Genomic DNA, 24,169 nt, shown 5'->3' on the forward strand with positions numbered 1-24,169 from the left:
GAATTAATTAAGTACTGGAAATGGAATTTGGAATTGTTATTTTATTTTCACAATTCTAATACAAGTTCCTTATATATCTGAAGTATTTAATTTCTCCTACAGTTTTTCATCCATAAAATAAGGCTAATAATAGTATTCACTATCTTCTACCCATTTCCTGCCTGTTTTATTTCATTATGTCTTAGATATTTTACTTTTACATGTTTTGCTCTGTGTCTACCATCACCTAGAGCAGGAGAAGTGGATCTAGCTTAGGGTTCTAGATGGTATGTATTACAAACAATATTAAGCGGTACTTGAGGTACAAACATTGGGGCATAAGTAATAAATAGATATTTGTAGTTTAGGGTATTCCAGATTTCTTTAAGGTCAACAAAGTTTCTGATGTACTCATATATATTCTTTTCTTCCTCTGGCTTATTGGTGTAACCTGTTTCAGCCTAGATGGTGATTTATTTCTGACAACATAAAATGACAGCAAACTCCATTAAAAAGATTAATATATACTTGGGTAAAATGATGTTTGTTTATAAAGGGGTCTTTAAACAGATATACCATAAAGGAATCTTAATTGTCACGTTTGCAAGCAAAAGCAAAGATATATTTTTGGAAGTGAATTGAAAACCACCTAAAATGCATGTAAGATTGTTTTTTGAGGGGTTAAATGTCAGTTGATGAAAAGCATTTTCTTAGGCCTACTGCACTTTAATAGTACTTGCTGTTGCTATTGTATGAAGGATTTTAGCGCTTTCTGGCAGAAAGTGTTTACAAAATATCATAAAATGTAAAGCTTTGTGCTTGCAAAAAGGTGTAAGGGGAGAAATAGTGATTTTCATTAATACCTGGTTACATAAAGACTGTTTTGAACAGTATAGATTGATTAGCTAGTAAAAACAAGAAAAGTACTTTCCTAAGTTTCTAACTTTTTGGTAGTTCTGCTACTTGTTGAAAATAACCTATGAGCATAAGATGATTCATTCATCTATATTTGAATTAAAATGAAGATCTAATTTTCAGAGACAGTACCAGTGAAATGATTCTCCTCAGACACCCATGGAAAGCAAGGGAATATTCTTTTCAGTTTCTTTGGGTCAAGGAGTTTGGTTCTACCTCACACTGCTCAAGTGGTCAGAATGTGTATGGAAGTTAGTTACTGTTGTTCATGAAAAATGTGTAGGAATATATTGCTTTTATTAGCTATTTATAGAAAAGTTAATACAGAAATAATTCTAATAGGATTAAAATAACTTACCTTTGTACAATAAAACAATATTAAGATGGCCTAAAGTATATATAGCTAAAATGACTGTAGCTATAACACTTGATGTCACGAAGATCGTGTGAATGTAACTTTAGATATCAGTTTTATGGTAGAGTAACAGTTAATTCACCTGTATTTCATCAGCTGACCAATCTATACGATATACATACCTACATATGTATATATATATAGATATATATATACTATCTGTAGAACACTGCATAGATGGGAAGTGTCCAAATGGGCATTTTGAAATGCTTAACCTGAACTGAACACATAATCCAGCTATGCATTGCTTACCATTTGGATAAAATAAGAGAGTAAATGACATCTGTGTAACAGAAGATGATAACTTGCTGGAGAAAGTAAGACTTAGAGAATAAAGAGACTTAAAGAATAAAGAGCTAATTAAATATATGTGAATATATATTCCAGCTACTGTGTTATTAGACCTCATCACATGCTAGATGGTCATTATAGCCACTGTTATGCTAGCTACCTTTCATGTATGTCTGCAGAACATATTCAGTTGAATTGTGCAGCTGAGCAACGATAATAAATCTGATTGTAGAAAAAGAGTTTTTAGACACAAGGTCTATCCAACGACAGAGACAAAATCCTAGAAAAAGCAAGCCACAATGTTAACCTAATGTTTTGAATTTCAGTACAATTTTAAATAAAATGAAAGGTTTTTGGGGTAAAGAAAGCATTTTGGCTAAATGAAATGTCAGCAAATGCACGATTGCAGAAGGAAGCATGGAGAATCTAAAGACTTTTCCATTTGTGATCAAATATACTGAGCATGTAAACTGGAAGAAATAAATATAGGAGGAATAAATAAAGGAGGAAGAGGTTTTGTATTTGCTATTCATCATAAAAGTAAATTTTTAATGTTTAGTGGAAAATACAAAAAAGAAAAATAGTATTAAATGGACTAGTCTTTCTAAAAAGTTGAACAGACTACTGGAAGTTAAAATACTGTATTATCTAGTATAGCAATGCAAAAATCTTCTTTGTGGCAAAAATTTTAATTTGCCAAATTTTTTTATTCTGACATTTTAATTTCCGAAGGTCGTGGGGAAGAACGGAGTCTATAGCTTTGAAGATCATAATTTTACTCTGACTCTGGAACTAATAATCATTAGTGTAATTCATACATGCATTCAAACATACTTTTTAATTTTATTGAAAAACCCATAACACAAAATTTTAAGATGCTTTCCTAAGTGATAAGTAAAGCACAAAGGGTACACACACACAAACACATCACACACTGAATGTCGATAGGAATTTGATGACAAACCATCTTTTGTGCCTTTGGCATTATCCCTCCTTAGCTATTAAGTGTTCAGTATAGTTACTCTAATTATTATATCAACATCGAGAAGCAATTTGACACACTATGTTGGTATTTGCTAATACTAATAAGTTACATTAGAATATTTTCAAAAATAAGATATCATCTCTCCCTGCCTTCCCTTTTTTTGGCTGTGTATGTTTGCTGTATAGGTTCTGTGGAGACAGCATATATCTTTAATTTAGTGGTTTATATTGTATCTTGACACACTATTCCTGGACAATAAATAAATAAATTACTAATATTTTCAAACATTTAGTAATCTCTCTTGAGATGTTACTTTCTAAAAATCTGAATATTGTAGTCTTTTAATCACTAATAAGATTTGCACATGTGCCAGAAATCTATTGCTACCTGCTTAAGTGCTTTAAAGTTCAACAAAATTAGCTATTTTTAATAATGATCTTGGACAAGAGTACAGAATTATTTTCCTTAGAATAGCATAAAATGCATGTTTCCTTTGGAGGGAAACATATGAAAATAATTTTTCATCTCTATTTAATCTATTCTGCAAGGATTACACTTTTGTGTAATCCTATTTTAGCAAATGTTAAAACAGCATTTTTTTCTCTTTTGGAAAAAAAGACATTTTTATTCTACTGAAATCGTCAGATTATTAAGAAAATGTCTGGAATTTAGGAGAATGTGTCAAGTTATTCCTGTGCCCTAGTAATATAATACTTTTTTGGCAGATGCTAATCCTTGACAGAAAAAAAAGATGTATTTAAACAAAAGAGCATTGAGAAAGAAAAGATGATATGTTTGTTTTGAATTTTCTTACACTTTCTTAAAAAAACCTTCACAATATATGTAGATTTCAAGCTATGAAAAGATATATGTTTATTAGATTTGGCACTGTGAAATTTGTTCAAGAGAGTTTGAATTTTTTTAAGATTAATACCAAATTGGTGACTGATTTTTAAGTTGCACATATCAGCAACGAAATATATAGATCTCTGATTAGTTTATCTTGGCACAAACTTTTTCCATTCCAGAGTGATAAATTGCACAGTGATTACTTTGTTCAAGGACCAAGCTGAGACAGAAAAAAAAAACCCTAAATGTTTGATATTTACCCATTAATTAAAAATAATGTGCCAAACTTCAGACAGCTCCATCCTGTAATTATTATGTTTGAGAATTATAGCCTGTTTCTTTGTGGGATTAGTGGTATGGTTTCACCTCTTGGAACTTGATACACTAGAGTTTTCTTGGATCAAATAAAGCCAGCTATTTGTCCTCATTTTTGTACCTCATGATCTAATGTGCTTGAAAAACATCTTAAACGTTCTTTTCATTTGTACTACTCCTTCTGGTACATGCGTGTGGACGAAAGAGAACAATTAGAAGTTATTAGTTTGTTGGGGGAATGTAGACACATATTTTTAATTCTTCAGTATACAAGTTAGATCTAGTTATAAGTTTTTTACAATTTGTTTCCACAAGAGCCTTCTAGATTTTGCTCTTCCATGAAGAAAAAATATTTCCTAGCACTTTTTCTGTAAGTGTTCCAGAATGAATAAATCTTTTCAGTAAGCCAAAATACTTTCTTTGAATGAAGCTAAGTGCTGATTTTTTTGAGAATTGCTTGTTAATGAAATAGCAGCAAAGTAAAAATTTTTGTAAGACTACTTTAAATTTTTAACAATTTTTTTAATACTTTAACAGACAAATAACTTACAATGGCAATTCGATTACAATTTTCCATAAAAAAAAAAATGGTTCATGAGTGAGTGTATTTGAAAGTAAGGTTTTATTTGAAAAAAATTACAAATTATACATGATAAAGAACAGTCAAAGGAGACTTCTTATGCAATGCCTGTGAAATTGAAACAAGGCCTTTTCTTTGAGGAACATTTCTAAATAAATACAGTATGGTGTTATGAAAAAGTAAAACTAGTACAAGAAATTGTGATGAACTATATGAAGAAAAAAGATCTACCCCTTTTTATAGAGGTACACCAAACTTTCAAGTGACAAAGTGAAGTAGGTCTTTTCATCTCAGTCATTAAAGATCAGAACAGAAGCCAAAGAAAATGAGAGAATGTCGGATTCAGGTGTGCTCTTCAAAGCAGAAATGGGATTCATGCTTCTGTAAGAGATGAGATTGCTAGAATTGTAGCTGACTGGAACGCACTTCAGGGCTCCTCAAGGACTGAGACCTTCAAACTGGCCGTTCGAATAGGCTGCCGTTCCTTAGAAAATTATCAAACAAACAGACCATATGGCCGGTCTGAAGGATGCGAAAAGACAGTAGTAAAGCAGCAGGTCTCAGTTGGGCTATATATTGTTTTACTCAGAAAAGGTGCTTTCGCATGATATTTATGTCGTGAGCAAGAACTAAAAATTAACTGCAATGTTAACATTAGAGTTTGATAGCACTAAATTTGTCTGATCTTGGAAAGGCTTGGCTATAGGGTAAAAGATTCTTAAACGATATCCTGAAACTTAATCTCTGAATCAGCTGAGAATATTCTGCTTTATGCTTCTGTCAAATTAATAGGCTTTTTCCTTCCTCATTTAATTTACCTTCGTCTCTTCTTCTGATGATACATTTCATTTTTTTCCCTTCCCCTTGTTTGCTCTCCTCTTACTTAATCTTGAGTTGTCTCCTTTTGGCTTTAGGATTTAAATGAAGAAGCCAAGAAGGAAAAAGTCTTTCTGTTGATAACTTTTCTTTTTCTCAGGCCACATTTTCCCCAAAACACTCATTTAGACTTGTGAATTTGTGAATTAGAGCAACCAAACAGATCCTTGCATCGGGATGCAAGTCATCATAACAGAAGGCATTTACACTCTTTTCAATCTAAACTGCCAAAAAAGAATTATAGTTGTTAGATTTAGTTTTAATTATTTTTACTTTTAGTTTAGACTGTGCTCCATGGGAGGGCTGGATTTGTGTGATTATTTGATCTGAATTGAACAACTATAGTTTATGAACATAGTCCATAAAACTAGTATTTTCTATTCACACTACAAGACCAATATCTCTTAAGTCTCTAAGAGGCTCCAGTTTTTAGGAAGGTACACCTTAGTGTCTATTTTTTGGGGGGTGGGGTTTGGATGAATATAATACTCATCTTTGTCTGTTGATCATGTTTTCCAGAAATGACAGGATATCTGAGATTCTCATGCTGTTTCCATTTAGTGTTCCTCAGTTATCACATCTTCTGATTTGCATTGCTGATTCTTTTTTGATGTTGAACCTCGTTCCACTAAAATTTCCTCCCTCAGATACTTCATATTCCTCGACAAATGATATTTAACATTTGTGATATTTAGTGATAAAGATAAGGAAATGTATGCAGTACTAATCATTGGTTTCAGATGACATATATTACATCAGATGGCCTCTGTAGTTTTGAAAGGTTTATAGGAAATATTTTATTCCTCTTCGTCTCCTTGAGTGCCATATCTCTCCCCTGACTGTTGTTTCTGTTCCTTAAAAACAATTCTGTTTACACCTCTGTTCCTGTGTGGAGTTTTTTCCTGATTTTCAGTGACGTGGGTTGCACTTTTTCAACTTGCTCGGTTTTGTCTCTTACCTATGTTTCCTATAGATGTCTATCAAAGGTCTTTACTATTCAAGGGCTTTTTCTGTTCAGTTTGTTTCATTCTTGGCCTATTCTTAAGATTTTTTTCTCATTCTGAACACTGTCGCCTTTGGCTACTCCCTATAATGATTTATTATTCACCCTTAGTGAAACTTGTGTGTGAAGAACTTTCTACTTTGAAGAGTAATTTTATTTAACTTCCATTTATTGCTCTCTCCTAAGGTGGGATTTAGGTAGTTTTAATGTGGTAGTATATTGTAATGCTACATAACATAATACAAAATACATTAAATATATATCATACAGTTTCTTATAAATATACCTAGAAAGTGACAGAAATGGAACAGCACAACACCTGGACCTCAACATTGTTAATTCAGTTCATAAAAGAAATCCATATGCAATGATACAGGGTTTCCATGTCCTCTAAGTCAGATTGAAAACAAAATTGAATACAAGTTATATTGGCAAGGTTTAAATTAAATTGTCTACAGAAGCTGTTTTTGGTGGGCAAGTTTGGATTCCATATAAAGGAAGTGAGCATGAGTTTTTTTCTAATGTATGATCTGTAATGCAACTGCTATTGTTTCTTGTTCTTTGAACTGAAGTTCAAATAGACAAGCAGAGAATATTCACCAACTTTTCAAAGAGGACAGAATACGCGCCAACACAGACAGCTGCCTGGGACTGCCGTGAAATGCTAGCAGCTCCAAATCTGCAATTTCATACGAAGAACAGCACATAAAGTGGATGCGATTTCACTAACTGATTCTAAAGGCCACTGACATTTCAACCTGTAGGCAAAAAGCTAACTTTGCTTCCATCTTATCATTCTAACTTAACCATTCTAACTATGGCTAGGTCCAGCTGGGCTATTTAAAAAGTTAAAGCTCAGTCTGAGTCTTTTTCCTCTTTAGAACCAAAATAGTTGAGGAAGTAAAACAAAATTAGTGTACAAATCAAGGGCAAGAAATAAGGAATTAATAAATTTTTCTCCTTAGGAATAGGTTATACATTTCTGAGAAGAAAATAAAAACAATGAGAAAAGGTCTAATGATGTAGCTTATAAATTACAGATTGTCTATTTGCAGGACATAAAAATCAATTTTAGTCTATAAAGAAAAAAATTACATCACTGAAAATTTGGAAACACAGTCTGTCATTAGAACTCCTGAGGGTTTATATTAGCCTTTCTCTTTGTAAAGAGTTTACTCTGACAATGTGATGACCTGGTAGCCTAGTTCAGCTGCTAAGCCTGAAGTCATATCAAAATATGATTCTGAAGCTGGAGGATACTGAGAAGTTCCTTAAGATAGATAACTTCCATGAGTTATAACAGTGTTTTATCTAACATTTCCTATGAAGATAGAGGCACTTTTTTTCATTTTAATTTTTCCCTTTGTCAAAGAAGAAAACGAGCAATATATCCCCTAGCAGAGATCTTAATAATAAAAAAGAAAGAAAGAAAAAAAAGGCTAAACTCGGTTTCTAAGCTGAGGAGTGATAGGCCTTCTCTGCCCATGCATAGCTCTTCAGTAGAAGTGGCTGGGGTGAAACAAAGCTGAAGTTGTTTACAGGTCTTGGGATCTCACTTCCGCTTAAAAATGGTGATCCTGTGGTAACTGTCTGTAGACTAGTTAAATTGCTGTTTGACCTGTATGATGATCTGAAGCTATCAAATGTGTACATAGACTCTGATCATCTAATGTTATTTCCTGTATAATACAGGCCCAACTAATCAATCTAGTTTCTTCATCACGAGGACTCTAAAGCAAAGTAGCTATCATATAAGTCCGAGGGCTTAAAAATGAGGTGGAAAAAATGAATTTTTATCTGAATTTTTTGATGACTAAAGTTCTCTCTTAAAAGTTTAAGCAGGAAAAGCATTCAGGAAAATGTGATGTGTAGAACATAGAAAACAACTTATCTCCTTCCTATCCACTGTTGAACCACCTTATATTTTAATGATTTCCTTTAGCATTTGTGATTTGCATTAAAAGGAAAGATTTCAACAAAAGATACATAAATGTGTCGCATTACATGTGTCACATGTAATTACCAAAGTTGAGTTTTAAATGCAGGAAATAATATATGCAGGTGCCATAAATAGCTGAACACCTAGGCTGTTATTAGGCTATAATATAGCTGCCTCGTTTCTGCTGACTTACTTAAATGAGGCATATGGTACCCCTGGCCTTGACAATGTCTTAGAGTCGGTAGGTATTAAAGAAACAACAATCCTATTGACCATTTCACAGATAAGCTCGGAGCACTGAATAACTGACAATGACATAACCATTAGTGTGTCTTTGCATTCATTAGCCTTTCCGCCACTTTGGGACTGTCTCTTACTTAGCAGCAGAAAGGAATCCATTATTTCCTTCTTTTAAAAGCATTTCATAAACTCAAAATGAAAAACAGTGAAATTGTTTACATTTAAGTGCATGTAATTTAGTTAAATAGAGACGCTCAGAGCTATTTACAATATCTGAATGAGTTCCTAGTTAGAAAAAGTTGACAACTTGTTATGTTAGTAGGAATATGATATATTTACGCCATCTTTCATGATTATCTTTTATAGCCACTTTGCTTCAACTCTAACAATTTGTCTTTTGTAACATTTTCTAACTGAAGGACTTAAGACAGAAATGTCCTTAAAAGGATACATCCTACATGCAATCTTTTTTTCTTGAAATTAGTTTGAAATTTCTTCTGCCACAGCAGAACATTTAGTGAGCTAAACCTTGTTTAGACAAAGAGCTGAAAGATGCCAAACTAGTAAAAGCAGGAGCCTAGTGAATGAGCACTGCTTTTGTTATGCTACAGAAATATTAATTCATGGCCTCAATACCAACATGTCTTCAATGAACATGTCACTTAAAAAATAACAATGTATTAGGGCTCTACTGAAACATTTGATATTTAATTGTATTGATTGATCAAAAAGTGTAAATAACAATGATAAGCATGTGAAATCTCTGTATTCTAAGGATAATGGTTAGCTTAAGCTTTCTGTCTGTTGCTAAATGCTGCTAAATGAATTAGTGAATGCAATGATGAGAAGTGATTTAAGCATTCTGTTCTAGACATTAATTTTCTTGTTGCTGGCAGAAGTTGTGTAACTGAGAAAGGAAAAAGTACAGAAGCATATGCTTTCACCTATTAATAGTAAATTATAAATTTGGCAGCACTGAAGTAGAGGAGTAGAGGGGCAAGTGGCTACAATGGCTTAACAAAGAGGGTGGGAGACAAAATGATATATTCTCTTTAATGTAGCTGCTAATTTCAGTACCTCCTTTTTATTATATTATGCTGATGATATCCTTTTAAAACTGAACAAAATAATGAATTAGTTATGTAGGAGATTAGGGATGTCATTCTCATGGAGAACTCCTTTATGGAACAGTAAAGGCAATGAAAAACATCTAGAAAGCAAAAATGTTCATTTATTAGTTATTTTTGTCAGTAACGTTAGATGGCAACAACAGAAAAGAATTGCTCAACTATACAATGAAAATTCTATATCCTTTTCTTTTTGAACATAAGCATATTTTTGTTTATCTTATTTCATTGTATTTTCATGCTGTATATGAAAGAAGAGCATAATGATGCAAATGTAGCTGAGAATCAAAAGGGGAGACAGAATGAATTTAGGGACACAGCAGAAGTAGGCAGAAAAGTAATACAGAGAAGGGGAAAAAAGGGATGCATATATCTAAAGAGCAAGAGGATGAAAGAATTGTACAATGATGAAAGAAAAGGTTATATGCAACAGAAGAATATAGTAAAAGAATACTAAAACAAAAGCATGTGTAAAAATAGAGAAAAGAGTAAATAACATTAAAAATAATGGAACAGATTCTCATCTGGATAAATAAATGTAGCTCTATTAGTTTCCATTGCAACTGTACTTACTGACGGGCAGGTCTACACTAGCAATTTCTTCATGGTAATTAAAACAGATAATTGACCTGAAGCCTGTCCCACTGTGCTCTTTGCATCTCTGCTATATCTAGGATGTGGGGTTACTTCAGATTTAAGATTTGCCTGTCTTAGAGTCATGTGTTTTCCCAAAAGGCACATCAATGCTACCCTTAAACTGAAGTAGTTCCATAAGCCTGTGCTTCCACAAGTACAGATTTTTCCTAGGAAGCTCAGGCAGGAGGCTCTGCAACACTGTTAACCATGGAGGTCTCTGCCAACTAAATGGCTAAATGCAGAAGTTTTTCCCTTTCATAGTTTTCTACAGCAGTACAGTCATGCTGCCTACTACCACCTCTGGCCCTGATTCACAAGCTGGATTTGGACCACATATAGACACACAGGAGACTTGGTCCAACAGCTACATGTCCCCAGTGCAAAGAATCCATTGCCATGTTCCTGGCTCAGGCTGGCTATGGGAAAGCAAACAGCTTGGTGGCAGCCACAGAGGCCACTTCCCCTTGGCCCACAGTTGACTGGAGTTCCCAGGCATTGGAAATAGGCACCAACTGGCAAGATCACGTTATCCTCAGGACTTGGGATGATCTGGATGCATTGCTTCCAAAGGCAAAGGATGACATTCAAAGCCTTTTGCCAGGAGACTGTGCACCGTCTTTACTGTGAACAACAGAAGAGTTTTAATGTGCATTTGATCATCTGTCTGCTAGACTGCAACTAACTAAAGCCTGCTGTGCATTACCAAACATCTCCAAATTCTCTTTTCACCCAAGCAGCAATCGTGAGGAGTGGATGCAGCAGACACTGTTTGCCCAGAGGCATCCAGGAGAACTCCAGCATCTGCAACCAGTGCTTCCTATGTGAGGGTGCTAACAGTACATATTCCTCATGTGTGGGCTGTTTGGGTAGTACTTAAGTAGAAGATAGAAAAATGTAAATGTTTTATAAAAAGATAAAGCATTTTACTCTTAAAACAGGAATATTCTCAATCCTTCTTCCCAAACCCCTCTGTCTTCCATCAGGGGTGGTCACTGTCTTCTCTCCCCTTGGCTATGGCTTTGGATTTTCCTTGTCCTTGTCCTCTTCCTCTCTGTCTATCCCCCAGCAGCTGTGTCTCCTCTCCCTCAAAGTCTCCATGTTTGGATCTCAGTTCTTTTCCCACTTATCCAACAGCTTCAGCTATTTCCTTGTGTTCCTCTGCTTCAGCTCCTGGCCCCTCTCCCTCCACAGCAGCTGCCTAGCTCTACCCTGCTGAGCCCCTGTGTTTAGCTGTGCTTCCTGGTCCCCTGCGTAACCAGGATAATCCCTCCCTCCCCTTCCCATGCCTCTGCCCTCAGCTTTGGCTTCTGGCCACTGCACTTTCTCCTTTGCCACAAAAGTTTCTGCCTTTGGCTTTTGGCTGCTTCCCTGCCCTCACCTAATTTTCAACAGCTGACTTCTCTCTCTCTTCCCTCCTCCGATCTGCCTTTGGTTTCTCATCCTCTCCTCTTCTTACGCAGCCTCTAAGGCCACCCTTATTCAAGTTTGCAGATCCCCAGCCTCTGCTGTTGGCTTCAGATCCCTTTCCCCACCCCTCAGCAGCTGCCTCTCCCTGTTCTCATGCGGCATCTGCCTTCCACACTGCCTCCTGGCCCTTTCCTCACCTCACCCAGACCTCAGCAGCTGTTACCCCACGCACACAAACCAGGCCCTGGGGAAGTGATCCCTCCAACTTGACTCCCTCCCACCTAGCCCCTGCATAGTCTTCTCAGCCTCTCTCCTAGCTCTCAGCAGCTGTCTCCCCTCATCCCAGGCTTCTGCCTTCAGCTTCTGGCCCCTTTCCCTGCCCAGCTCTCAGCAGCTGTCTCTCCCTTCTCCCTCAGCTCACCCCTCAATGGTTTCCATCCCACTCTGAGACACTCTCTCTCTGGTGTCCTGTCCCTTTCTCTGTCCTCAGCAGCTTCTCCTGAGTGTGGCTGGGGGGAGGTCTTTACCTTAAAGTCTGGCTTATGACCTTATCTCATAATCAGGCCAAACAGCTTGTCTGGCTCCTTATGCTGATGCAACTCAACAGCTGTTTTCCTTAGTGCCTGTCTGCCTTCTGCATCTGACTTCTGGCTTTCCACACCTCATTTGAAACAATTACTTAGTAGCTACAACCTTCCTCCTCCTTTCAGGCCTCTTCCTGTGGCTTCCTTTCCCCTTGCCCAGTGCTCAGCATCCAACTTTTCGTTCTGCCCAGGCTTGGATTTCTGCACGTCACCTCTGCCACTGCTTGAGCCTCGGTCACCATCTTTCCCCTTCCTCTGCTCTCAGTAGTTTGCCCGCTAAGACACTATCTGCAAGCCTTTGGTAGAGGCCCCACTGACGGCTGTTTGTGCAGAGTGATCACAGTCTTCTCCCTGTCTGCAGAGCCACAGCACATCCCCCCAGCTTAAGACAGCTTTGAGAACTGCTTCTCCTTTGCCTTCCTGTGCCTCTGTCCTCCCTCCCAAACTCAGCAGGTGGACCATGGCCTGAGCTACTTCCTTACTTTCTTATGATCATCTGTGAGATGAAGTCCCCAGTTCAAAACCTATATCCCTCCCTGCCTTGCAAACATGTGCCTGGTGTAGATGCTGATAGCTGGAAGCAGGGGCTGGGAAACTGTGTGGCAATGGGTCAAGAGAATTTTTCATAACAAGCTTTATTATTGTGACAGCACATCACAGCACTGACAACTGAGCTGTCAGAGTGGCCTCCAGAAACAATTTTAAGTTGGGGGACAGCATGGTCCACAGCAGAAACGCTGTTAAAAGGGAGACCAACATGACCCTCTGGAAAATCTATAATATACAGTGGCCAGCATGGCCCTCAGGAACAAGAAAAGCAGAGGCAATATGCCCATACAGTGAAAAGAACAGCCAGGATAGCTGTGGGGTATCCCATGGTTTGCTGCAATTGCTCCTCAGTATGCAGAAGCCTATTAGGCTATGTACATGGAAAACTAGCATAAATTGTTATTCTGATTTTGGGGAAGAAGTAGGTCTGCAGTAGTAGTGTGTGGCGTTTTGATGCCGGTGCTCACATAGGCTGCAGCATTCAGAGGGGGAAGTGGGTTGCGTGTGTACAGGTGTAAATGCTACATGGGCTTTGATTTTCTGTCAGCTTATCAAGATGCTCAGAGTAAGCAAGCTGCTTAATACTAGCCAGGGGATTGGACTGTGAGATAGTTGCAATGCAGAGGAGATTTCCAGCAGCTCCTACCAACAAGAAAGTGACATTTTGAGATACAGCAGTCTCCTGTTCTGACCTCTTATTTCCTAATGAGCCATTAGGAAATGTTATTGCACGACCGTACACCATGGCCAACAGTGTCATGCCATTGATACTGGCTGGGGTAGAGGATGGTTGCCTCAGTGTTCAGGGGTGCCCTCCTGCCAAATCATCAGAGAGGAACACAGATAGAGGCAGCAAGTTTACACACTTGCTCTCTCTCCTTCTCCCTCTGCTGCCACAGGCACACACCAGCATGTAGGAACCAGGATTTAGTTCCGGCTGCCAGTTCAGTTCCTCACATCCAAAAGTGACATCAAAATCCTTGTAAGGGAGTCTGGACTGGTCTGGTAGTTAATGTCCTACTCCTTCAGAATCCACCTTCATTTTTTTTTTTTTTTTTTTTTTTTAATGGAAGAAGCACTACTCCATGTTCATTTCTTGTTTCTTGCTTTCTGGCAAGTGTGCCAGCCTGCCACCTCCTGGTACTGCCTTAGGATACTCCATCGGCTAGTAAAGCCCTCAACCTCCTCCCTCCACAGGCAGATAAGCACGGATGGCTTTTTGGAGCCACTGGTTACACTGCCTTGGAAAAGGTCTGGGGAAGAGGGATACCCATTTTGAGTTTAAAGAAAAAAAATAAAAACATTTCAAGATAAAAAAGGAAAACAAAATTAATAGAAAAAGAAGTGGAGAAGCAGGTCTGCAAGTCACAGGGAGAGAAATAAGGTGCAGATTGCAAAGGGGAGACAGGTGGGAAAAGGAGAGGACCTAAAGGAGAGGAAAAGCTCAAAGGTTTAATGAGGGTCAGTTTGGAAGTATAAGCAGTAGTAGTAAGGTAGGTTCAATAACTGGGTATTTGAAAAACATTAACTGAGGGAGTTTTGTGATGTTGTTCTGCTATCTTGTGGGATGTAAGCACTATCAAGTAAGTAAGTAAGTAAGTAAGTAAGTACTATCCTGTATACCTATACCTTCTCCACTGATGAAGGACATGAATTAGAGAGGGGCTTGTGCTTTAGCTTCCTCTGGAAATAAGCCATTTTCTCATACCAAAATCACTTCAAGACCTAAAACAACACATAGTAAATGGTTATGAGTGGGTGAGTCCCAGTAAATACTCAAGCTAGTTCTGATTTAACAAGCTAGTATAGGTGGTTGTTGCCTATTTTTTAATTCTAGTGAAGAATCTGATGCTGTCCATAAAAGAAATTTAAAGCAGTCAAAATCTGTGTTAGAACAGTCAACTATTTTTTCTATACTTAGCCCCCCCTCCAAAATCCCCTCAAACAATACAGCTTTGAGGGTTTGTTGTTTTTCTTTTTTTGCTTTTTTTGTATCTACATGCCTCTAATTACCTCATAGCTTTATTGTCTGCTACTAGATATATCTCATAGGTGAGCAAAAAGGCCCTGTACTCATATTCAGACCTGGGTTTGTCACTTTGAAAAGCAATATCCTTCAGAGAATGCATCTGACTCTGCTGCAATGCAGTGACTGAGTGGCTGGGGTTAAAAGCCTTGCGTGCAGTTCCTGCTAGCTGGTCATTAATCTCCAGAAAAAGCTCCATGTCTTAATTGTAACTGCATAATTAGTAACTTCTTCCATCTATCCAGTATGAAGCTGAAACAGTAATGTGCCAAGTCACTATCATTCTCTCTAAATGAGGAACTGGAAATACTGTTATATTCAGTGCGTGACAGAGAAATACGTTTTTAAATACTCTTTTGAAAAATACTGAGACCAACCATCAGTGTCATATGCCCAACTCTGAAAACCTACAAAGCTGCCATGGATTGCTGCCGTGTAAGTGATGAAACAAATTAGTCCCCCAAACTGAAAATGTAGAGATGGGTGAAGTCTGACAGGCTTCTTAATATAACATACTTGGTAATGGAGCCAAAATTCCCAGTCAGTAACTGTCTCTTGATTGTCTCTTACTTTATTACAATATGGCTCTGAAACACACGCAGTTATGTAGCTAAGCTTGAAGAAGTTGGTTTTCAAGTTTTTCTTAATATCTGTGGGCAAGGTATTTAAATGTTTGATATCAGATTAACTAATAGCTCGGTATCAGTGGGAAATTGCTTTAAGTTTCGTTGTGATATTCAGGAGCTCTGCTTGGAAGAAAGTTCTGTCCTGAGAAAGATACAGATATTTTCTGTATCTTTCAGTAAAGACAAAATCCAAAATATTCAGATGTATAAACATTGAAATATTTGATTTTGATCGTAACAGATCGTATTTCTAGAATATTCAAGACCTGTATTCCAGTAAATCTAAAATATTATACAAAACAGAATATAAATTCAAAATAAAGGAAAAACGTTCAGATGAAAGCAATCAGTTCAATATTATTGAAATAAGCTTGAAGCTTGAATACTTTTTAGTAATGTTTCAATATTTTTAAAGTACATTTATTTTCATGAAATATTTTGCTTTGGATGAAATTGTATTTTCTAAGAAAAAGTATGTCTCAGCAATGTATTTCCCAGCTTCACTTAGCGTTCACTTAGATTCTTGTCTTCAATGTGACGGTGAAAAGATTCTAGAAAACGGATAGAGCTAGCTGCCAGGCTGAATAATTAACCATAAAAAGCAGTGAAATTGTACACAGAAAATTCAATGAATCTGTTTTCTTCTCTCTGACACAACTATAATTGACAAAACAAAATTAATGCAGTAGGAAGTTAACATCTGTTTTGCTTTAAGATAGTCTTTTTTTTTTTTTTTTTTTTTTTCTTTCCTGGTGTGGTTTTCCAGGATTAATACTGGTACAGAAAAGTACAGGATAAGGCCCAAAGGATTTCTTGGCATTTGTGATTTCGTGTAGTGCTGAATATGCAGTAGAAGACTGCTGTTCAAGAACTGATTCATCTAAAGTTCTTCTTTTCCTGCTCTTTGCTGTAAGGCTAATGTGATAAAGGATTTCATAAAATAAAATAAAATGAATCTTCTCAACTGCTTCTCTTTTTGAGACAAGCTTGAAGTATTCAGATGAATCAGCAAGGGATATCTAAACAGTTCCTGCAATTTTATTTAGCTGAAATATCATATGGGATGCCTTATGTTAGTGGATTTTCATAAATGTTCATGTCCCAAATAGAGAGGTCAGAAGCCCTTCCCTCTCAATGCAATGTCAACACTCTTCTTTCTCCTAATGATTTTATTTTCTACTTATTAAAACCTGTAGACAGGTTTAAGATTCGGTATCTAACTCTTAAGCGCTCCCTAATACTTCAGACATTCTTTGCCATTTACGTTCACTTCTTGCAGAAGCTTCTTGGACTTTAGTAACATTTTCTTTTCTCCTTTCTTAATGATTTCAAAATTTCCGTAATATCCTTTTTTTACATCTGTGGTAAATATGTTATTTCATATCACATGCAGTACTGAATAGTTTATCCCTGCTAAAAAATAAATAAATATGTGAATAATAATAATAGCTGGGAGTTTCTGGGCACCAAAGAAAGATATATGACTGAATCCCATTTATAATTGAGGCACTCATCTGCCTTAGGCTCTCTGGGAGTTCCCAGTTCAGTAGAAGAGATAGAATATGGGGAAGGACAAATAAATCCCAGACCGAGAGCACTGTGGGTGATTAGGGTTCAGGAAGGGAAAACCTTGGTATGGTATATGGTATCAGACAGTTTATTTTCTGTTTACTCTTTCAACCTGTACCTAATATTAATTTGTCTACAGGAAAAACAATTGTTAAATATGTAATACTATAAATTTTTGATGATACATGTCGCTTGCCAGAACATGCTGATTTATCAAAAACAAAATTAGGTTTGAAGAATTTACCATTTCCTATTTTTTAACATTTATAAATTCTCATAGTGATCTTTTAAATGAAGAAGTCCCTTTCTTAGTTCAGATAACTTTTCGAACTGAAATGTAATTATAAGTAGAAAATATATGGAAAATATAAAACAATCAAAATGTTTCCACATTATTGAAAGTCATTAATTGATAAACTGTTATTTATCTTTAACATTTTTCAGACTTTTGCTTGCTCGCTATGATTTAGTGAAAAAAATCAAGATATTGAACATTGTCTAAGTATAGAAAGGCTTTTTTTCTAACTACTTTTGCCTGATCTCTATAAAAACTTTAGCTACTATTGTAAAGTAATTATAAGGATGAGAGAGGACCATATAATTCCTTTAGTTATTTTCCACATTATGATCATTTAGAAAAAAGCATTTTATGAGGTATGCTGATATGATTCCCAGAGCAGCAAACAAATAAAACACTTAGCAGAGAGAAAAGAAGACCCATCTCTAAGCCCAAGAAGTATTTGATTAATGTTGTTCCCATCGTTTTAAATGACTCAAAAGTAGCAATTGAAAAACAACGGGGAAAGAAGGAACATTACAGAGGTAAAACTGAGGAAGGGAGACAAGGAAGGCTCCAGATGCTGATTCTTTCCAATGGACTTCCTTGGAATTCTTTAATGCTTATACTGGTTTGCTTTTGTGCTCTTAATAATTTCAGATAACACCTATTCAGTAATAAATTAGACAGTGCAAATATAATACAGGTATGTATACAAAAAGAAATTCAGGCTTCTGTGTTACTGCACCTCATAAGGTAGCTGTGTTATGTTATGTTGTCCTGGGAATATTTAATTTCTACAACCAAATTCAGATGCTTTAGAATACCTTTTAGAAATACCTGTACATATTATAAAAGGTAGTGACAGAAAATTAGGAAAACTAGAAATCTGAAAAAAACAAAACAAAAAAATGTGAATAAGTAATAAATTAAATAATAAATGATTTTGAATTTTTTAATCCCTTGTATCCATAATGATTTCCTTTTCTTGTCGCACTTTCATTACATAGAAAGCCAGTTCTACAGTTAAAATTTGGTACTAGGTCTAATTCTTTAAAATAACTGAGCTTTTCTAATTACCTGGGGTAATAATTCTCAGACTGTGTCTGCTAAACTCTTCAAAGTGGTAGGGAAATACTTTATTCTGCTGCTAGGATAAAATACTTGAACAGATTCCAAACACTATAATTGTAATACAAAATGAATTTCCCAATATTTTTCCAATAAACCAATATCTATCTTCATCTAATGCAGCCTTTTCATATCTTCTGATTTTTCTGGGTTTTTTATATGAGAATTTTCACTATGAGTGAAAGTTAGGTGGTAATTAGACTATGGAACTATTTGGAGATATTGAATAAAGACAGGAGTCTTAAAGGCTCATATAATTTTCAGAATTTTCAGAAAGGGATTCTATAGTGACAATCTTTTTCCTCAGAGAAGTGTAGAAGCATTCAAAACTAGTCTTGAGTAGGGCTGTTTATTTTACCTCAGAGGCATGGAAAAACTTCAATGAGTCCTTCCTAGCTAACCTACTTATTTGAATCAATGTGTCTAAAGAGGTGAGAATCACTAGCAGGGGAAGTAAGAAGAACTGAGGGGGGAAAAAATGTCTGAGGACAGGAACCTTAAGCAGTAAGTTACTTGCAGAAGGGAAAAAGAACTTGATCATTTTGCACTTATCTGCTGAGGTTTCCTCTTCACCTCCTGCATTTCTTCCTCTGCTCCTACGTTTCATATGCTCCCTCCTTTGTTCTTCTGAATACTATTTGTGGATTATGTGTGGTTAAAATTTGAATTAAGGAGATGTAAATGGTCACAGTAGAGCAGTCAAATGTCTGTATGGAGGAAAGCAAAGAGTCTCTTGCAGTGATAATAAAGAGTAATAATAAGGGTAAATGAATATAATTTGAGAGAGCAACAATTGTTGAACAGGCTAGTGTTTAATAGCATTGTTTTCAGGTAGATCCCTTCAGCAGTGTCTTAGTAGAAAGGCTGAAGTCCTGGCTGGTGTAGGGCTTCACCCTTCTCTCTGGAAAGAAAATTCAGCAAAGCACAAGGGAGAGAGTTTCACAGATTACTGGCATCAAGTAACTGAGGAGTACAACTAGAGAGCAACTTACTTTCTTGTGTTCTTCTAAGCGTAGAACTTTTACCAGAAACATTAGCGGGCACTAATTCTGAGTGATCATTATTTATGATGATAACTAAAGTTACAAATGGTCACCAAAGGAGCAAACATGCAAGAAGACAGGTCTGAACCTGTGGTAGTTTGGCGAAGCTAGAGCAGTTAATGACATCTAGAATTCTTTGATACACCGTTTTCTTGCTATCTGATTTCCTCTGTTATCCAGAAAATGGAAAAGGTCTGAAATTTACTACACAAATGATCATAATGCACTTAATTTGATTAATTCCTTTATATTAAGTCCAGAATCAGCCTTGTTATTTTGGAACATTAATATTCTTCAGAGAATTCTGCCCCATCACAGTGAGTGACTGGTTGGGGTTAATGGCCCTTGGCACAGCTCCTCCTAGCTGGTCATTAATCTCCAGGAAATGCCCTGTGCCTTAATTGTTATTGCTTAATTAGCAACCTCTTCCATCTAAACAAGTGACATATGACCTGAAATCACAATGTACACAGCAACAGCCATTTCCTCTGAGCGTTTGAGCTGTACCATAGACAGATTCTGTGCAACTAAAAGAAGGTATGAGAAGTATGTATCAATTTGAGTAACATGGGGCATGACAGAACAGTAACCTTCTGCAGATAAGAACATTAAGAAAATTGTATGATCAGTCTTTTCTCAAATATATGTCATGTCACTGATTTAAATTAGTGATTAATCTGATCCCTGAAATTTAAAATAAGAAAGACTGTCTGCCTTATGCCTCTTAAAATTCAGTGTTCCATATTTCTAATTGATCCTCCCATTAAATTTTCAATTTGTCTAAGGGTTAGCCCTAGTTTTAATCACTGTATGCTCTGAAATACACACATGCATACACACACACAGAGGACATTCTTATATGGACTTGATATTGTTGCATAGAATCTGTTCTCTGTGCTGCTGCTGATTTTTAGCCATTAACTTTTCTTCCCTATGCTTTGTTTCCTTTTCCTATCCTTTGTCTACTTACAGTTACTTCTTTTGATGGTAATTCTTCAGTAATTGTGAAATAATTCTTACTAAATGCATGCACAGCATTTAGCTCATATAGGACTTCTGCACACTCCTGGAATATATGCATGCAGAGACAAGGCAGTACAGTATCAAGGAAACTTTTAGAATTTGAAAATAGACTTTTGTCTTTGTTTGTTGAACATAGTAAATAAATATGAACAGTTTGTTAATGTAGCAATTTGCATCTTCTAAATGTTGATATTGCTGGCATAGTAAAATCTGGATTCATCTGGTGCTTTTCTATATGGCATGATAGTGAACACTATGCAAGTAGGCTCTTGACTGTTTTCTTTTTTCAGGTTTGATTTTGGTTAAGAATGTTTATGTTAAGTATTCTCTGCCAGTATAATTCAAACTTTGTTGAAGTCAATGGAAGTAGGTCCAATGACTTACATGACTTCAAGTTCCTGGAGATGATTTTGTAAATATAGCTGTTAAGGACTCTATTATCAAAAAGAAAATGAGATTACTTCGGTAACAAGCAGAATAAACTCCATAAACATGGATGGCTTAGCATATATAGAATCTGAGTACAGTTTCAGCAGGATTTTTCATACATGTCTTTGGATCACCAAATGGCAGCTTAGCTGTTCTACTTTGTTCTGTCTGACTATCCCTATCTATATACACTATTACCAATGTCGGCTTGCTTGTGCTGCTGAAGAATAACTGAACAAATTTAAGGAAGAATGAATAGAAAACTACAATGTGCTTATTTTAGCTGTGCTACTGGATTTTGTGAACTTCCATGAATTTTAAATGAAAATACATATTATACATTTGTCCAGTTTTAGTACAACAGGGTAGTAACAGAGACATTATAGAACTTAAAGCATTATCTAGTGTTGTCCTAAGCATACACTGAACCATTTAGTAGCTGTATATAATTTTATTTTAACTGAAATTGTGGACAAGGTTTTCAGCCACTAGCTTTTACTACTGGTCTGACCTTCAACATCTATTGACAGTTACTAAAAGAGATCTGAGTCTGTTCTTTTGAAGTCTGTATGAAACTTCTGTTAACTTAAAAAAGAGACACCAAGACCAAATTTATCTTATAGCTGAGGACATACATAACCAGTTTTGGTCCAGAACAACATTAGAGAAAGTTATAAATGAGTAAAATCATGTTCATTTTCAAAGAGTATGTATACAACAAAAATGCATTCATAACTTACCATACTCTCTGAGTGTAATGGTTTTCTTCAAGCATTTGGCAAAGACTACTTGTATCCTTCAGAAAAGCAATTTTCCACTAAGTGAACTTTTTTTGTAAGCACACATGGAAAGAACTGCCAGCAATACAATGCCCTCTCTGCCGTTCTCCTTAGCAGGGTTCACACAATCAAAGCAGAAGCTTTAAATGCAATAAAATGAACAACTGGCAGCTGATGTGGAAAGACTTCTTCTCAAGAGAGTAGAATTCCAAGGCTATAATGCTGTAGTTGTTATTTTTTTATATTTTTAAGTAAGGCCCCTTTGGAGCTTAATGCAAAGTTCTAAAATCATCGTTATAATTAAAAGAAAATAAATTTATGACCTTGAAAGAGATTTGCATGATAGACAAAATCACCTATATTCTTTAATATATGTGTGAACTGCAGTACATTTTACATGAGTAAATAAAATGCACTCTATAGACTGGGCAAACCTTGTTAGTTAAGTAGGTCAGCTGGCTTCAGAGCTAAAACCTGCAAGATTTTGAGTGTTTTAAAGGAAATAAGTAAATAATGCACAGGATAGTTAAGTGGTATACATGTGCATATATATGCGCCTAATTAGTAAGTAATGATTGATTTTATTTTGCTGCAGAAAAGGATATAGATACAGTTGAACACACATATTATTTTAGGCAGCGTTGTCTGTAGCTGTGGCGTATTTCTTTCCTATTCATTTAGTTGTGTCCTGCTGCATACAAGATGCGAGATGTACAATGTATTGACAAGACTCTTTTCAAGTTCTAGATGGTGCTGGATTTTCAGTACAGTACTGTTAGATTCTCTTTAATGATAATAACAATTGAAATCCATTTCACAGAAAATGTAATTAAAATATTTATTCTTAATTCTCAGTATTGATATTGCAGTAGAATCTAGATGTCACTTTGACACTTTATTGTTCTTAAGTTTTGTAGAACAGATAGTTCTGACACAGAAAAGCATTTCTCTTAAATATGAATGTGGTATTTACCTTACATCCACATATTTACCATATAGTTGAAGTTCAGTGAAACAGGGATTAAAAAGTTCTATATGATTCTGCAGAGTAGTTGAGACTTTTTCCTCAGAGCAGAGAGATTTTTCTCTCCAAAGCAGCACAAAATGCATTTTTTTTTGCTATTTTCAATATGCTGGCCAAGTTAATTGCAGCAAACTATAACGGGCTTATCAGAAAAAACGAAACTGTCCACATATAGTTATACAGCTGGTCTTTTTGGTAGTCAGAAGTGTGCTTTTATGAGTACTACCAGATATGCTAAGGCACAGGGGAGAAAATCAGCTAATGCACAACCTGTGTTTAATTAGTAGTATCAACTCATTATAAAGAAGTAAATACTTGTAAAAGCCTAGGGTGCAGCTGCTTGGTCTTCATCGATACTTTTGCCTGTACTTTTGCCTCACTACTTGGGTTTTGCAGAAAGACATATCTGAATTCTTTTTTAGTTGGTGTTGCTATTATTTTTTGCCAAACAAAATGGGACAGTGAAATTGTGCATTACTGAGCAGATAACCATTCTTTATATATCCAGCCTTCAGGAAGAATATTCAGGATGAATGTTATATTTTCTATGCCATGTTTGTTACTGCTCTAAGATCAACTTTGCCTCCCAATACTGAACTGGCATCTACTATCAGATTAGCTTCATACAAAGCATCTGTCAGTTATACTCTCTTCCTTTTTAGTGTTTTGACATTGGTTGAAGTTTTAAGAAGTTCAGTCATCTAGTCTACTTTTTAGGATTATTTTGAATGGTACCTGAAAGTGGAGGCATTTTTTCTTTTTAGTCTATAAGTGCTATTTGATTCAACGTAAAACTATTAATTAGGGCAACACAATGTAGTTGTTGTGTATATATATAAGGATAAAGATGTGTTTCCATTCTAAAAATGTTTTCTATAATCTAATAAAGTAGCCTTAATAATATTAAAGTTCTTGTCCAAAAAATGTTACAGAACATTTGAGGGAGGGATGGAGAGAGAAATATTTTTCTTTATTTTGCTATAATCTAAATAGGAGTTAATTAGCTAAGAAGCAAAGAGAAAAAGAAAGGCATATGATAACATTGTCTTAGGCCTCTCATAGAAATGCAAAAGGTAGAAGTGGCAAACCATTCATTGGTTAATTTTTGATAAGTAGATCAGAAGAGTGTGGACATGCATTCTGATGCCTTATGCAGATGAATTGTCAAAATGCTATGTACCATTCATTTATTCAATCTAACTCTTTCTAGGCACACACACATGACATTCTTTAAAATGCTTTTTAGAAAAATGCATAAAATTGATGTTATATTTAAAAGTAAAATAATTATTTACCATTTCAATAAATCTAGAATTTTTAAATATTTTCATCAGACTTTATTTTTAAAGATGACAGCTGGACCACGCTAATTCTTTATATACCAGATAGAATAGGAACCAATCCTGTAACTTTGTAGATATTAAATACTGTGTGTAATTAGATCATAAGGTTGTGGATAACTCATTTGGGAAAATTAGCAGAGCCATAATTACTCACAAAAACTGTGAACTTATGTAACTACTCATCAAGGATATGTATGAAAAGGACTACT

The 24,169-nt window shown here is 35.8% G+C and overlaps 1 protein-coding gene across 1 annotated transcript in view; it reads left to right on the top strand.

The window, feature by feature from the left end:
• The window catches only part of LOC134138080 (neurexin-1-like), a 72,016-nt gene that overhangs the window by 16,719 nt on the left and 31,128 nt on the right, over positions 1-24,169 (top strand). The gene's annotated exons all lie outside the window — the stretch shown is intronic.

The sequence above is a fragment of the Rhea pennata genome, chromosome 3 (assembly GCF_028389875.1).
Source record: "Rhea pennata isolate bPtePen1 chromosome 3, bPtePen1.pri, whole genome shotgun sequence".
Taxonomy (NCBI): Eukaryota; Metazoa; Chordata; class Aves; order Rheiformes; family Rheidae; genus Rhea; species Rhea pennata.